Genomic DNA, 16,114 nt, shown 5'->3' with positions numbered 1-16,114 from the left:
AAAAAGAAGTCCCTGGCTCTGAGTAAGACCTACTTTGTGAAATGCATCTGGCTGTGTCGATTCCAAGTTTCTCGTCTTGTCTTCTATACTTTGTAGAAATGAGCGGATCACCTGCACAGCTACCGTTTAAGGAAATATAGGTTCTGGCTGGATTTCGAGGATTTCGTCGGGATAACGCGTCTGCCTTGAGATTGGACCTGCAAGGAATGAAAGTAAAGGTTATCCAAAATGGTGAAAAGAAGTGAGCCCATCTTGCCTGTCTGATATTACATGTCTGGGCATATTGAAGAGCTCTAAGGTTGTGATGACCTGTCCTAATTTCAATGGGAAATAAAGCACCCTAAAGTAAATGACGCCATTCTTCCAAGGTCCTTTTAATAGCTAACAATTCTTTCTCCAAGACAGTGTAGTTGACTTTTGCGGGAGGCAGAGTCTTGGAGAGGTAAGCGATGTGTCTTTGTAAATTGTTCTCATCTGGTTGTAAGAGAACTGCTCCTATACAATGATCAGAAGCATCCAACTCCACTATGAACCTACTGTGTTGATCAGGCATTGCCAAAATGGGAGCTCGAGAGAACAGATGTTTCAATTCTTGAAATGAATGTTGATATGATATGATATGATATGATATTTTATTTGTATCGCACTCGATCTGTTAAGTGACTCCAATCAAGCACTCCCACTAAGTCAGTGCCTTGTCTGGGATTGCTCATGCAGTTCTAAATAGGTTAAAATAGTTTGAATTAGATTATTTTAAACTAAGAGATTGGTTTTGCACAGTTCTTGCTGAGTACTCACACTATGAATTTAAAATAGGCCGTCAGGGTCTGGTCAGCAGGTTTGGACTGGACTCCGGCGGTTTCTGGTACTGGTTCTCTGGTTCTGGTCTGGTCCGGTCTGTGGTTCTGCTGTCGGCACTTCAAAGCAGTCTGGTCTTTGGTTCTGCTGGTCTGGTCAAGTGGATTCTGGATACAGCACTGCTTTCTGGGTCTGCTACCGGTTCTGGCAAAAGTTCTTGGCAAAGTATCCAACAGCTCGCCCGGCTGTAGAATAGTTTGGTTGGATTGCTGGATTCTGAAGTCCTGCTGAGAACAGTTCTCAGCTTGTGGGTTAGGCCTTTGCTTTAAGTTCTGTAGTCTATCTGGCGTCTAAGTTCTAGATGTCCCTTCTAGATGTTGTGTGGTCCGACAAAATGTTCCGCAAGAAAATGGAAAATGAATGTCTTGCCTGTCCAAGCAGTCTTTTTTATGTGTTTTGAAAATGGGTGTGTGCGTTGGCGTATCTAAGCCTGCCCCTCACAACTTATCATTGGCCAAGCTCTCCTCTCTCCCTTGATTGGGGGAAGGAATGGAGTGTCATCAGGCATTAATTTTATGGCATACAGAAAGAACACTCCCCTTTGGTTTCACTTAGAAAATGAATTCTTCATAATTAACAGGTTTCCCAGAAACACACGTCGTTGAATTTACATACACATTTCACAGATTAATTTAAGATACACTCTCGCCCAACTCTGATCTTTCTAAGAGCTTGGGTTCAAAAATGGCAACATTTTGTGCTTTTTAGTGACTTTCAAAATATTGTTTTTTCCTCAAAATGTACACAGACCTGCATCCCTTCCCTGAGCATATTACTAGAAATTACTATGTCTCTATCCTAAACACAGTGTCTGCAATATTAATAAATAGCGGGGTTCGGTCCCAGAACACCGCACAAAATGGAGTTTGGTCTCAGATCGTGAGGGCATTTTCCATATTAAGGACCCCCAAATTGTATATTTCTGTGAACTTAATACAAGATTTTAGAAGCATTTAATTTAAACATATATTTGCTGCCCGCCCCAGAAGCTTGGCGAGTCAGAGATCACAGGCCTCTCCTTCTTGGCAGGGCAGCTGTTGCCAGCTACACCCTAATCTGCATTTCTATTCAATTGAAAGGGTCTATTGTGTTGTGTCCTGCAGGCTGCAGGAGAAACTCCTCCCTCTCAATCAACAGGGCCAATGATATCCTGGGCTGTTGTGTGTGTCTCTGAGGTGTTAATGGTTCTCATGAAAAGCAAGTCTTTGGAACTTTTAATTGCATAAGACCCCCTTCTGTTCACTGCACAGTTCTGCAAGACAGCTCTCCTGTCAGGATTTATAGAGCGCCAGCACCGGTCAGTGTCCAATGCCGGTACTGCACCTATTTTTACAGCTGTTTTGAATCAATACATTTCAAAAAGAAAGGATTTTACTTGATGGTATATGATCCGTGCTTGACATGGCATTGATGTGGATCTGCAGTAGATTAAAGTAAAACACTCAACCATAGTTGGATTTTTACAAAGGTAGCGGGCGCCCCTCTCTCGCAAGAACAGACATGATAACCTGTTCACTGTGCTTAGGGAGGCTCAGCTTCACCTCACTGATGATGCCCAACAAGGCTGAAACATGTGTATGGGGTTGCTGGTGGTACTCTTGTTCAGAGAGGAATTGCCATAGCATTTCGGTGCTGGACTGCCTTTGTGGGCGGGACAAAGACTGATATGCAAATGGATATTTCCCATCTGTGAAGGTACAGTGAGCAAAAAGCAATGGCTGCGAACTCTCAATGTGGTTAATAACCACTGAACAGGTTATCATGCCTTGTTCTTTCGAGAGAGGGGCGCCTGCTACCTTTTTTTGTATTTTTGAAAAGGAACTTGGGGTTGGTCACCCTAGGTTACCTGGGGGCAACCAGACGTGGACTCCCTGCTCACTGTGCTTAGAGAGGCTCAGCTTCACCTCACTGATGATGCCCAACAAGGCTGAAACACGTGTATGGGGTTGCTGGTGGTACTCTTGTTCAGAGAGGAATTGCCATAGCATTTCGGTGCTGGACTGCCCTTGTGGGCGGGACAAAGACTGATATGCAAATGGATATTTCCCATCTGTGAAGGTACAGTGAGCAAAAAGCAATGGCTGCAAACTCTCAATGTGGTTAATAACCACTGAACAGGTTATCATGCCTTGTTCTTTCGAGAGAGGGCCGCCTGCTACCTTTTTTTGTATTTTTGAAAAGGAACTTGGGGTTGGTCACCCTAGGTTACCTGGGGGCAACCAGACGTGGACTCCCTGCTCACTGTGCTTAGAGAGGCTCAGCTTCACCTCACTGATGATGCCCAACAAGGCTGAAACACGTGTATGGGGTTGCTGGTGGTACTCTTGTTCAGAGAGGAATTGCCATAGCATTTCGGTGCTGGACTGCCCTTGTGGGCGGGACAAAGACTGATATGCAAATGGATATTTCCCATCTGTGAAGGTACAGTGAGCAAAAAGCAATGGCTGCGAACTCTCAATGTGGTTAATAACCACTGAACAGGTTATCATGCCTTGTTCTTTCGAGAGAGGGGCGCCTGCTACCTTTTTTTGTATAGTTGGATTTTTGTTTGGTGGTTTCAGGCCCATGATCTTAGCCATTTTTGACATTAATAAAAACGGATTTTGAACAGAACCATCTTTCTTTGCACTGGTGGGTGGCAGGTGAGGGGACCATTTTGGTGTGCGCAAAACTGCACGGTTCTCCTGGATTCTGGCGCAAATGTGGGATTTTCCGTCATCTTGGATTTTTTAAGCCCACAGCACCAAATGTTGCAGGTCAAGACACCCAACAAGCCCCCCACCTGAATGCGCTTTGATTTCGAGTCGAGGGGGAGTCGGGTGCAAAGGATGTTTTGATCCAGGCGCTGGGATGTCCACATCATCTTCTTCCGATTACGCAGATGACAAAGTTCAGCATCTTTTCCTCCATCAGGGTGGATCGATCGGTTCTCCTCGCCGGTCCTGATGGGAGTATTGGGCGGTACCCTGGGCCCCTCGGATCTATTGGGTATTTTGTGGATATTTGGGGCCTTGCGGTATTTTCTTACCGCCAAAATACCTTTAGCAATAATCACTCTCTGTATTCATATTGGGTCACACATAACAATAATACATTGCATTATTTCAGAATTCAGACCTATTTAGGTAATGTGTGCGATAATTTGCGTGGTTGGTTGGTATAGTGGTTGGTTTATTTGTGGCCCCAATATCCAACATCCCTTGTTTTTTATCTAGATTGTTCTTGATCACTAGAGAGACTTCAGGCCTACATTTTAGGGATACCACATTTTCAGTGTTAGTGTTGTGTGCCACCATGGGCTATTGTGGTATTTTTGTGGTAATTTCCACTACCTTATATACGGTATGGAGCTATGTCCAGAGAGTCTCTCTTCCCGTTGGCTCATGTACCTCCAACAAGCTATGCTACAAACAGTCACTCACAACTGTCCATACTGAATATAATCATGCACACATCTGTTTTAAAATGACAATTGCACTGTTTAAAAATCTACCCATGTTTAAACCTTTTCCCATGCAAAATGAAAGAGAGAAATAATACACATTAGCTATCTGTTTTCAGATATTTTTGTATTATAGAAATTTCCTTTAAACACAGTTTAACCTTTTTTTACAGAAATAAATGAAATGGTACAACATTATTTGTGATAAAATGAACAGAGAGCTGCGAGAATATATTCAATTGGTAACATTAAATATGCTGATAAGGGACTGGGACTCCCTCGAATACACTGACTGAACAGTTTCGCACACTTTCACACAGCTCCCACACGCTTCTGTAATTACCTTATCTGTTCAGCATGAGTTTTCTCCAGCTATTCTCTTTCTGAATTTGGCTCCCTTGAAGATTAACCCTCAGTGAAAACAAGCGTCTGCCGTTCTCAAACCGGGGTTATTGCCTGGAATTCTCAGCTTTTGCAGCAGGAATGCTTCAGCCAGGAAACAGGTCCTTCTCCCAGCTCTGCAAGATCTCGATTGCCCTCCCCCTCTCCTCAAGCTTCCCCAGCAAAACTCTAATCACAGCCTCTAGCATGATACTTGCTATGACGCTGCTCCAATTAGAATCAATCATGTCATCTCCTCCCTCACTACACAATGGCACATTTCTACAGTAAAAATTGCAACAAACTGATTTCCTGTTCCTTCGAGCTCTTTGCTTCCTGTAGTTATGTGGACAGAGCAGCAGAGAAAAAAAATGAATGTGCGTTTAAAAGTTCACTTTCAGAGTAGACCTAATTCTGCAGTGGAGACACATTTTTATTAGTGGGTTATGTTAAATGAAGTTTTATTAGTCAGGTTAGCTATTGATAAGGTTAGTTATTAATTTTCAAATGTGTCTCTTGCAACATAGGCATTTCAGGTGAAAAATAGTGTGCATTTTGAATGTGCACATGTGTGCTTTTAAATGTAAAAATAGATTTGCATCTTATATGTAAAAATCGTTTTTGACTGAATAGCCTGTCTTTACTTATATGTCCATGTTACTCTGGTAACACATATAGCAATGCACCACACCCATGTGGTGGTGCTGCATCAAAACAATTGCTACCTGTCCAGTAGTGCTGCACTCTGTGCTGTAACACGCCAAATATCCTTACATACCCTCCTTTTGTTTTTAGAACTTGGCTACCATCCAAGCCAATTCCTAAAAACAACTTGTTCTTTTTCTTCTTTTCACAATATAGCAATCCAACAAAATGAATATTCATGTGCATCAATGAAAAAGTTGCAATCAACACAGTATTCATCTGAGTTCATTAGTTTACAAAATGTTCTACATTTGCCTTCTCAGTGGAAGTGGCATTACTCTAAGTTTTGATTTTACAAGTCAATTAAAAACAATAAAATAAAACAACTAACTAAAACAAATAATTAATATAACAAATTAAAATAAATAATTAAAATAATAAATACGTGGAACTCCATATGTCAGGACTCTTGTCTGCCTCTGATATGTCCTGACCAGCGATGTTATTTGGTTCATTCGAGTACACTTTCATCTTGGCAATCTTGGATCCATAGGAGTCATCTTTTTGGCATTCTGGTTATCTTGTCTTCACCTCCACCTGGAGGCAGGCATCTTTTGGTCTTCATCCAGGGGACTCCAGGACTCCATCGTCTCCCGTGGCCTCTGATCCCGGAACCTCTGACCAAATAATGTTAATTTTCTAAATCAAATAGAAAAGAAACAAATTAAGTACATAGCACAAAACTAACTTCACCTTTTTGCCAAAAATAAAACATGCTTGGTAAAAACATTTCGTTTTTTTTTTTGTTAAAAAGAAAACAAGCACATATAAAACAGCATTCAATATTTAATACATTTTCTCTCTGCACACCAACCATGAGCTTCCATTATATATATTTTTATTTATTTTATATTATATATTTTTACATATATTACATTGTTTATGTGCCATTATAACAATCAACTTTTTAACTTCTCTGTCACTGCCTCCTGATTGTACCCATTTATTTTCTCTTTTTGTGTTCAAGGGACTTTATCCATTTCTACATGCTCAAGCTGCCTGATCTCATGTCTGGGATGGCATGGTTTGATTTGATTTACATGGACGAACTGCTCTATTGCCGTTTCACCTTCATTTTTCAAAATTGTATAAACTACAGGAGAGATCTATAATTCGAAATGGCCCCTGCCAGGCTGCTAGAAATTTAGAATGTTTCTGTTTACTTTTTCCAAAATGAAACTTGTACACCTGATCCCCTACACTGTATTCCTTTACTGATGTATTTTTGTCATAATACGACTTTGCACTGTCAGCAGCTCTTTCCAGATTTCTCTGCACAAAAGCAAATGCATGTTGCAAATGCCTCCTCAGTTCATCAATATATTCATGAACTGTGGATGCACTCACAAGTGTTTGCTCATGTGTTCTGTATAGTAGGTGTTGTGGTAACACCATTTTCCTACCTGTCAAGACCTCATGGGGGCTAACACCTGTTGCTTTGGCGGGAGTTGATCTGATTGCCATCAAAACCGACGGTAAATGTAAATCCCAGCTGGAACCTGCTTCTGCCACGAATTTCTTTAAAATATCCACAACAGACCTATTGCTCCTTTCAACTGTACCTGATGACGCTGCCCGATATGCGATATGTAGTTTCCTTTTCACACCTAGTATTTGCCATACCTTACTCATTAGAGTACTTCTGAAATGACTTCCTCTGTCTGACTCAATTCTTTGTGGCAACCCAAACCTTGAGAACACATGGTTCACCAGCAATGTGGCTGCTGTATGCGCACTACAATCTGGTGCAGGAATGCATTCAATCCACTTCGACATCAAACATACCACACTTAAAATATAACGGTTTCCCCTGCTCGACCTTTTTAAAGGACCTACATAGTCTATTTGCAAATCTGACCATGGGAGAGTTAGGCCTCTTTTCATCAATGGTGCTCTATGCATTGGTGAAGCAGGTTTAAATTGGGCGCATACTAGACATCCTCTAGTATATAATTCCACATCTTGGGACATATGTGGCCAGTAAGCATAATCTTTTAGTATTTCTAATGTTTTTTGTGAACCTCTATGGCCTGCAGTTATGGCATCATGTGCATGGTGTAGCATTAGCCCTCTGAATGAAAGGGGTACCACCCACTGTATTTGTCCTGTTATGGACTCTCTAATAATGAGTCCATCCTGTAATCCAATTTGTGTTTTGTTCTTTAATAGCACCCTCAACTCTTCTTTCCCCATACAATCATTTTCTGTTAAAGGATTTTGTTCAGGATCTATCAAATGATTATAATAGATTCCCAAAATTCGATCATTCTTTTGTGCCTCAATCAAATCTTGATCTGGCGTGTAATGACTCCACTGTACCACTGGTTGATCTACCTCCTTTCGTGCTTTAGAACGTGTTACTGCATCAATTTGTATTTCACCCATTAAATAATCAATAGGTAGCAATTCTCCCATCACAGCCCCAATCTTAGCCAGGTGGTCTGCCTTATCATTTCCCTCCTTATCCTCTCCTGGTGTTTTTAAATGCCCACGAATTTTTCTCCAGTATATTGTTAAATTATTCTCTGACACCAATTTGTCTATGGCTTGTATCATTTTTCCATGTTTAAGTGGCTTTTTGTTGTATGTAACCATGCCTCTTGCTTTCCAACCAGGCAAATACTCCACAAAGCTATTCCGTGCATAGTCAGAATCAGTCACCAGGACACTTTCACTGAACTTTTTATCAACTGCAGTAGCAATTGCTTTATAAATGGCTGCCAATTCCGCCGCCTGACTGCTCCTATCTCCAATCCTCATCCCTATACTGGGGACGCCTTCACATTTCAACCAGACATTTCCTATTCCTGCCACTAATTGTTTATTACTGTCATTTTCAATGTGAAAAGCACAACCATCCACATATACAGTTGGCAAATCCTTGCATGTTTTTTCATCAAAAGCTTTGTGTGGTGATTGTTCAAATTCCGCAAACTAGTTTCCACTTCCATTTCATTTGGTATTTGTTCAGCTGCGCAGTCATGTAAGTCAGCTAACCCTTGAACAATTGGGTTATTTTTATTTTGTCCATATCTCACTTCTACGGGAAAACCTTGTAATGCCAGCGTCCATGAAGTGATTCTGGACTGCGCTAGATTACCTGATCTAATTCTTTTACTCTCTAAAAATTGCAAAGGTTGATGATTTGTTTCAATAATCACCTTTTCTCCCTGAACAATGGGGCGGAAATGTTGTAGCGCCCACACAGTGGTTAATAGGGCCTTTTCACATTCATTAAATTTCATTTCAACTTGGGAAAATGCCTTACTTGCATAGGCAATGGTTTTGTGATTCAAATCGTGTTTTTGTGATAACACTGCTGACATACAATGTTCAGAAAAACCTATTTCTATAAAGAAATCCCTGTCCTTTATGGGGTATGCTAAACATGGTGCCTTTACAAGACATTCCTTTAATTTAGCCACTGCATCAGACTGCTCTTTTTCCCATTTCCAGGGAGTATTCAGTTTAAGCAGTTTAGTCAATGGCTGAGTGATTTCTGCATAATTTTCAATGAACTTTCTGTTATAGCCTGTCATCCCTAATAAACTTCTTACTCCTTTCACATTTTTAGGATCTTTTAATCTTTGTATGGCCTCTATTTTCTTCTTTTGTGGATTTAGCCCATTTTCAGTCACTTCATGCCCTAGAAAGTTAACTTTTTTCTTGCACCATTGTGCTTTTTGCAAAGATACTTTGGCGCCTGCTTTCTGCAATTGGCCAAGCACATGTCTTATTTCATCAAAATGGCTTTTCAGGCTTTCATTTTTTATCAGGGCATCGTCCACGTAAACTATTGTTCCTCTTTCCGCTGCATCCGGCATGGCCTTTCTCAAAAATATGCCAAATTCACTCCCACTATTGATGTACCCGAACAGAGCTCTAAGCCAGGCGTATTGAGTCCAGTCAAATGTAAAGGAAAATAAATGTTGTATCTCCTCTGCCAATGGCACGCACCAATATCCAGAGGTGAGATCTAATGTGGTAAATACATTTGAACCATGTACCTGAGCTAGGCTCTGATCAATGAATGGCAGTGGCCATCTAGATACTGGTACTCTTTTATTTAACTTTCTCAAGTCTGCACATAGCCGCCATTGACCATTTGGCTTTAACACACCTAAAATAGGTGTATTGGATGTGCTATGAATGGGCCTGATGATTCCCCGCGATTCCAAATTTTTAATATCCTCTGCCAATGATTCTAAACATGCCAGCGGTAGTCTATACTGGCGTACAAACACTGGATTTCTGCTACACCCTTCTGGTAGTGTGGCCACATGTAAATCAGTTAAACCACAATCATAAGCATCTTTTGCAAATACATCCTTAAACTCCATAAATATCTCCCTAAGATTGTCCCTATCCTCATTGCTTTCACACGCATCCGCTAAGGAGATCTGCTCTTCTACCATTTTGGAAAATTCTGGATAATCTTCTGGTAAGGGAATCTTGGCGCTTTCCTCTAACTGTGTGGCTGTGTCTTTTTGTAAAGCTGCCACTTTTAAATATTTTGGCATATCAGCTTCCACTTCAATGGGCTGATTTTCTGTTTCATTTTCATTTAAATTAAATATTATGCAATCCTCTTGATGGCAGCACACTGTCTCATTTGAATCATAAGGATACACAGAATGAATTTTAAATATTCTTTGGGCTGAGAATCCAGGTGTTCTGGCAACTCACCCTTGGCAACTACATACTTTTCAGGGATATTTCCAATCACCATGTTATTTAAATCTGCCGTATAATGTGATTTTTGTATGGCAATTCCTAATGGGGAGTTTTCCTCTAAATGAATATCCTGACAACCTTTATTATTTACCATAATTTTTACAGATCCTTCACCAATGTCTGCCAATGGAATGTATTCATAATACAGGCCTTGCTGTTTTATGGATTCATTCAGGCATACAAATGCATCAGAGCCTTTCATCTGCTGTCCATTTTTGCATTTCAGTGTTATTGCAAACTGTTTTGTACATGCAGGAATAATAGTATCTTTCCTCATTTGTAATTCGATTGCATAAGGAACCAGTTGTGCACAATAATAAGCCCTTCTTTTGTCTTCAAATTCAGGTGCCGGACCACCAAGGCGTGACCATATTTTTTGATTAATGAAATCTAACACCATACACATTCTGTGCATGATGTCATTGCCCATGTAAAATTCATTTTGTGCTCCACTCACTATCCATACATTATGGTAAATTGTTTTCTGCCCAATGCTAATTTTAAGCATGCATCTGCCTGCAATTCGGTTTTCAAAGTCTGGACTGTCCAACCCAGAAACATATTGGTTTTTAATCCTAAATTTCGGGATTTCTTCCCTCTCCATTATTTTTTGCAACAATTTCTCATTAATGAAACTCCTTTCATGTCCAAGCGGTGGTTTTTATTGTTTTAAAATAGTCATTTATACCAACATGAACTCGTGGTTGCTCATCTTCCATGTGTATTTCTGCCAGAGTGGTAATGTGTTTTTCTGAATCTGTTTTAGGAGCAATATTCTGTTTGCATGTTTTCTCTTTTAAATAAAAACGTAATGTATGCTCATCTATGGCAGTCTGCCAATTTTTCGTTGGGTCCAAGTATATTTGTACAGATAGTTTTTCATTGTCGCTCTGCATTTTGTCTTGACACATTAATATAACAGTGACACTAGGTATGCAGCTATTGTGGAGATATACCTCCACAGCATCATTAGTTTTGGCAACGGTGTGACATTCATTTATATTGCTGTTTTGTGATTTTAGTTTCTTAGGCCTAAATGGTTTTTTGGTTAAGGACCACAGCACTCCATTCACCCCATCTATGAGAGGAGACAATCTTTTCAGGCAATCTGTCCCCATCAGAAATGGAATTTCACAAATAGATGTGATCAATACCTCTTGTTTCATTCTGTGCTTTTCTATTTTTATGTCAACCTCAGTTACACCTATGATGGGCACCTCCTCCCCATTAAAGTTATGCACTGGACCTTGATTTTCCTTCACTGTGATCTGACTCTGTGGGGGACTCCCTTCATTGATACTCTTTACCAGCTCCTTGGACATAATTGTGGCCTGTGCACCAGTGTCAATCATAGCAAAGGTGTGGCATTTTTCTTCTACAGTGATGGGTGCATAATATCTGTCCTCAACTTCCTATAATACACATAAGAAGTGTGCATTCTTACTGATTTCAGGGCTCACCTTTCTCAGGTCTTTTTCACTTTTGGCTAAGCACATTGGTAAATGGAAAGACATGTTTCCCTCCTTTTTACCCATTCCTGCACGAGAGACTTTATTCATTTCTCCATGATCAGAGGTTTTTTGGAGTGTGGCCACTGTTCGCCCATCCATCTGGGTAACATCAGAGACGACATTACAACCTTCCAACTGAACATGTGTAACAACATCATTCAGCAATTTGTCATTTTTCAATTCTGTGCATTTGTGATCATTTAGTGTGATACCAGCCCTTTCAGCCTCTTCAAAAATATGTGGCTCAAAGAATTCTTCAGGTGATTGACTTGTACCCTCCTTTTGAGTATTTCCTTTTTCTGTCTGTGTTTGGTCATTGTTTTGCTTGCCCAGGGAAGGAGCTATACCATCCCCACTTACTCCCTGTTCACTGGTATTCCCCATACATGAGTCATTTTTCTTAAATCTGTCCCTTTGTTCTTTGGAATTCCTAATGTTTCTTTTTCATTTGTGCAAATCTTTACTGTTTTATTTAGCTCTAGGTTAAACCGTACCTCTTTTTTAGAAGTATTTGCACTTTCTGTCACAAGTTCATTTACTGGCACTTTCATTTTTAATCCATTAGGCATCTCAGAGTCGTTATGCAAAATTATATCAGAGCAATCTGTCATTTTGGCACTGCAGTTATCATGAGTACTTAGTCACTTTTCGGAAGCCCCCCGGTCATTGCTATGGCCATCAGCCCCCTCTTTGGAAGGTTGTTTTTGCGCTGTATAGAGCTTTCCTATTTGCTCAGCTAACATTTTCACTTTAAGATGCTCACTATGGTTCTGTTGTATCTCTCCACTACACCAGAAGAGGCTGGCCGGTAAGCAATATGTAGCTTCCTTTTAACCCCCAGTATCTCCCACATCTTAGTCATTACTTCGCTGGTAAAATGGCAACCTCTGTCTGACTCAATCCTTTGAGGTAGACCAAACCGAGAGAAGATGTGGCTTATCATCAGGGCAGCTGCAGTTTCTGCCTTTCAGTTTGGGGCTGGGAGACATTCCACCCATTTGGTATATAAGCATGTCACAGTCAACATGTACTTATTCCCCCTCGAGGAGCGATTCACGGGGCCAATGAAGTCGATTTGCAAATCTGACCACGGCAGTGTCATCCCCCTCTTTTGGAGAGGCGCCTGGTGTCTGAGGGATGTTGGCTGAAATTGTGCACACACAAGACACCCCTTCAAGTATTGGTCGAGTTCCTGCCCTATGTGTGGCCAGTATGCAACCTCTCTTAAGATCTCAAGTGTTGTATGAAACCCCCTATGACCAGCGGTGGCCGCATCATGGGCGTGACTCAACATCAGGCTTCGGAATGAGGTAGGGACCACCCACTGATCATGGCCAGCTTGGGATTTCCTTACCAACAAACCGTCTTGGATTCGGAACATTTCTGGAAATTTCATCAACACTCTAAGGTCCTCTTTCACAATGTAATCGGTATCCGTCAGGGGAAAGTTCTCAGGGTCCTCAATGTGTTGGTAAAATTTACCAATTATTGGATCCCCTTTTTGAGCCGTAATCAAATCAGCATCTGGGGTCTCCTTACTCCATTGTGCAGTTGAAAGATCATTGTGAGCATTTGTCTGGGACCTAGTGATAGTAGTGACCTGGAGTTCCCCCAACAGGGACTCTATTTCTATTAGATCCCCTTGGATGGCCCCGGTTTTGGCCAGCTGATCAGCTAAGACATTTCCAGTTTTGTATGGTCCCTCTACTTTGGAATGACCCTTGATCTTTTTCCAATAGATGGTCATCCCATTCGATGTGACCAGATCATCAATGTTTTGAATTAACTTCCCATGTTTCAAGGGTTTGCTAACTTCCCATGTTTCAAGGGTAGCACATAACATGCCTCTGGTTTTCCAATTAACCAGGTGCTCCATGAACCTGTTCCGTACATAATCTGAATCTGTGATTATGACCAGTTCGTGGAGTTGATGTTGGACAGCAGTGAGGATGACTTGATACACAGCCATCAATTATGCCACCTGACTATTTCGGGGACCAATTTTGTACCCAGCGGAGGGTTCTGGGTACTCCTTCACCCATGCATTTCCTACGCCGGCCACTAGTTCTTTTTCCCCGTTGTTGTCAACATGGTAAGAGCATCCATCCACATAGACAGTGGGCATTCCCTAACACTTATCTTCTTAAAAGACTTTGTGTGGGGAATTAAGGTATGCCTCCATGTTGTCCTTGATTTTTAGACTTTCATCCTCGAGACAGTTTTCTCTGGCACAATCATGCAAGTCAGCCAGACCTTGCGCGAGGGGACTCTTCTTGTTTTGGCCATATCTGACCTCCACAGGAAAGCCTTGCATTGACAGAATCCAGGAAGTAATTCAGGAATTACTCACATTTCCAGCCCGGATTCTGTCACTTTGGAGAGATTGCAGAGGCTGGTGTGGAGTTTCCACTATGATGTGTTCCCCCTGGATGAACTGGTGGTAATTCTTTAATGCCCACACCGTTGCCAGGAGTGCCTTCTCAGAATCGTTGAATTTTTCCTCCACAGAGGATAACGTTTTGCTCGCATAGGAGAATACTTTATTGACCTTGTCATGCTTTTGGTATAATACTGCCGTCAAGCACGTTTTAGAGAACCCTGTCTCCAGGAAAAACTCCATGTTTCTGACAGGGTAAGCTAGGCAGGGCGCTTGTGAGAGGCTTCTTTTGAGTTGTCTTACTGCCTCAGATTATTCTGGACCCCATTCCCACTTTACCCCCCCTTCAAGAGATGAATCAGGGGTCTGGTGATCTCTGCGTAGCCCTCAATGAACTTTCTGCTGTAATTAGTCAGTCCAAGGAGGCTCCTTAGTTCCCGCAGAGTTGTGGGGTCTTTCAGTTTCTGAAGTGCTTCCACTTTCTTTTCTTGGGGACAGAGACCCTGAGGAGTAATCTCATGCCCCAAGAAATTAACATGGGTTCTACACCACTGTGCTTTCTGAAAGGAAAGTTTTGCTCCGGCGGCCCTCAACTGTGTCAGAACATAATGGATCTCCGCTATATGTTCCTCCACAGATGAACTTTTGATGAAGACATCATCTACAAAAGCCAAGTTACCCCTTGTACCCAGGTCGGCATGGCCTTGTGTAGGAAAATGTTGAACTTATTGCCGGAGTTGAGGTATCCGAAGGGAGTCCGGGTCCATGTGTACTGCTGGCCCCCAAAGGTAAAAGCCAGTTTGTATTGGTCCTCCCTACTGACAGGCACGGTCCAGTATCTATTGGTCAGGTCTATTGCAGTGAATACCTGTGACCCCTGAATCTGGGCCAGCCCTTGGTCAATGTAGGGCAGAGGCCATCGGGAAGTATGGACCCGTTTGTTGAGCTCCCTAAGGTCGGCGCAGAGTCTCCACTGGCCGTTTGGCTTCAATAGTCCCAGCACCATATTATTGAAGGTGCTGTGGACTGGACGGATTATTACCTGGGACTCAAGGTTGTTAATTATTTCTGTAAGGGACTCCATGGATGCGAGAGGCAAGTGACATTGCTTCACAAACACTGGAGTCATGCCAGGGTCCGTGGGAATTGTTGTTGTGTGGATGTCGGTGCGACCACAGTCATATGAGTCTACCGCAAAGAGATCTTGGAAATCCAAGAAAACTTGTTTCAACTTTTGCTTCTGTTCCAGATTCACGCAGGCATCAGCTAAGTTGACTCTCTCTTCCACCATCTGCCTGAAGACTGGAAAGACTTCTGGTTTTGCTATCTCAGCGGCCTCCTCCAGCTGGGTGGAGAAGTCCCTGGTCAGAGTGCTGATATGGACTGGAGGCTTCAGGTGGGAAAGGCAGCCCTCATGGACCTGGAAAATCACCTCATCCTTTCTGAAGTCACAAGTCACACCTTCCTTACCATAAGGGCAGGAAGTGTACACCAGGAAGTTCCCCCCATGCCGGGTAAAGATCCTGTCTGGTGTAGTATGTATGGAATTGGGTGTTTCCAGATCCATTTCCCATTTGTCTATCAGTTTGAATGTGGGAATGGCTGGATCTTTTTGGAGTTGGCGGAACATGGCTTCGCTGATGAAGCTCTTACCGTTGTTCACACACACTCGGGCGAGAACAGAGTTCTTCCCATCATTTAACTGCACAGGGATGAACAACTGCTCTCCAATTTGTGAACATCAGCCAGGCTCTGAGCTGATTTCACATCTTTCTGGACTATCGGAGTGGGAATGTCTGATTGTGGATTAGTAGAGAATTTCAGAGTGTTTCCTTCCAGTGTGGAATACCACCTTAAACTGGAAGGAAGGTTGATTTTCAGAAATAGAGAGGACCCCCGTCACCAGTCTGTTGTCCTACTGCTATCACTGTCACATCTGGAATTTGGTTGTTCTGGAAGTGAAATTCTACTTGGTCAGATTTCTGTTCAACCATGTGACAGGTCTCGTTTAAGCTAACATAGTTGACACTCTGTTTTAATTTTATTGGTCGGCTAGTCTGGGTCCAGAGGACCTTGTTTACACAATCTATTAGGGGTGACAACCTT

The sequence above is a fragment of the Ambystoma mexicanum genome, chromosome 13 (assembly GCF_040938575.1).
Source record: "Ambystoma mexicanum isolate Mex_15411 chromosome 13, UKY_AmexF1_1, whole genome shotgun sequence".
NCBI lineage: Eukaryota > Metazoa > Chordata > Amphibia > Caudata > Ambystomatidae > Ambystoma > Ambystoma mexicanum.
The sequence above is the reverse complement of the archived record's forward strand: the minus strand, read 5'-3'. Positions refer to the sequence as shown.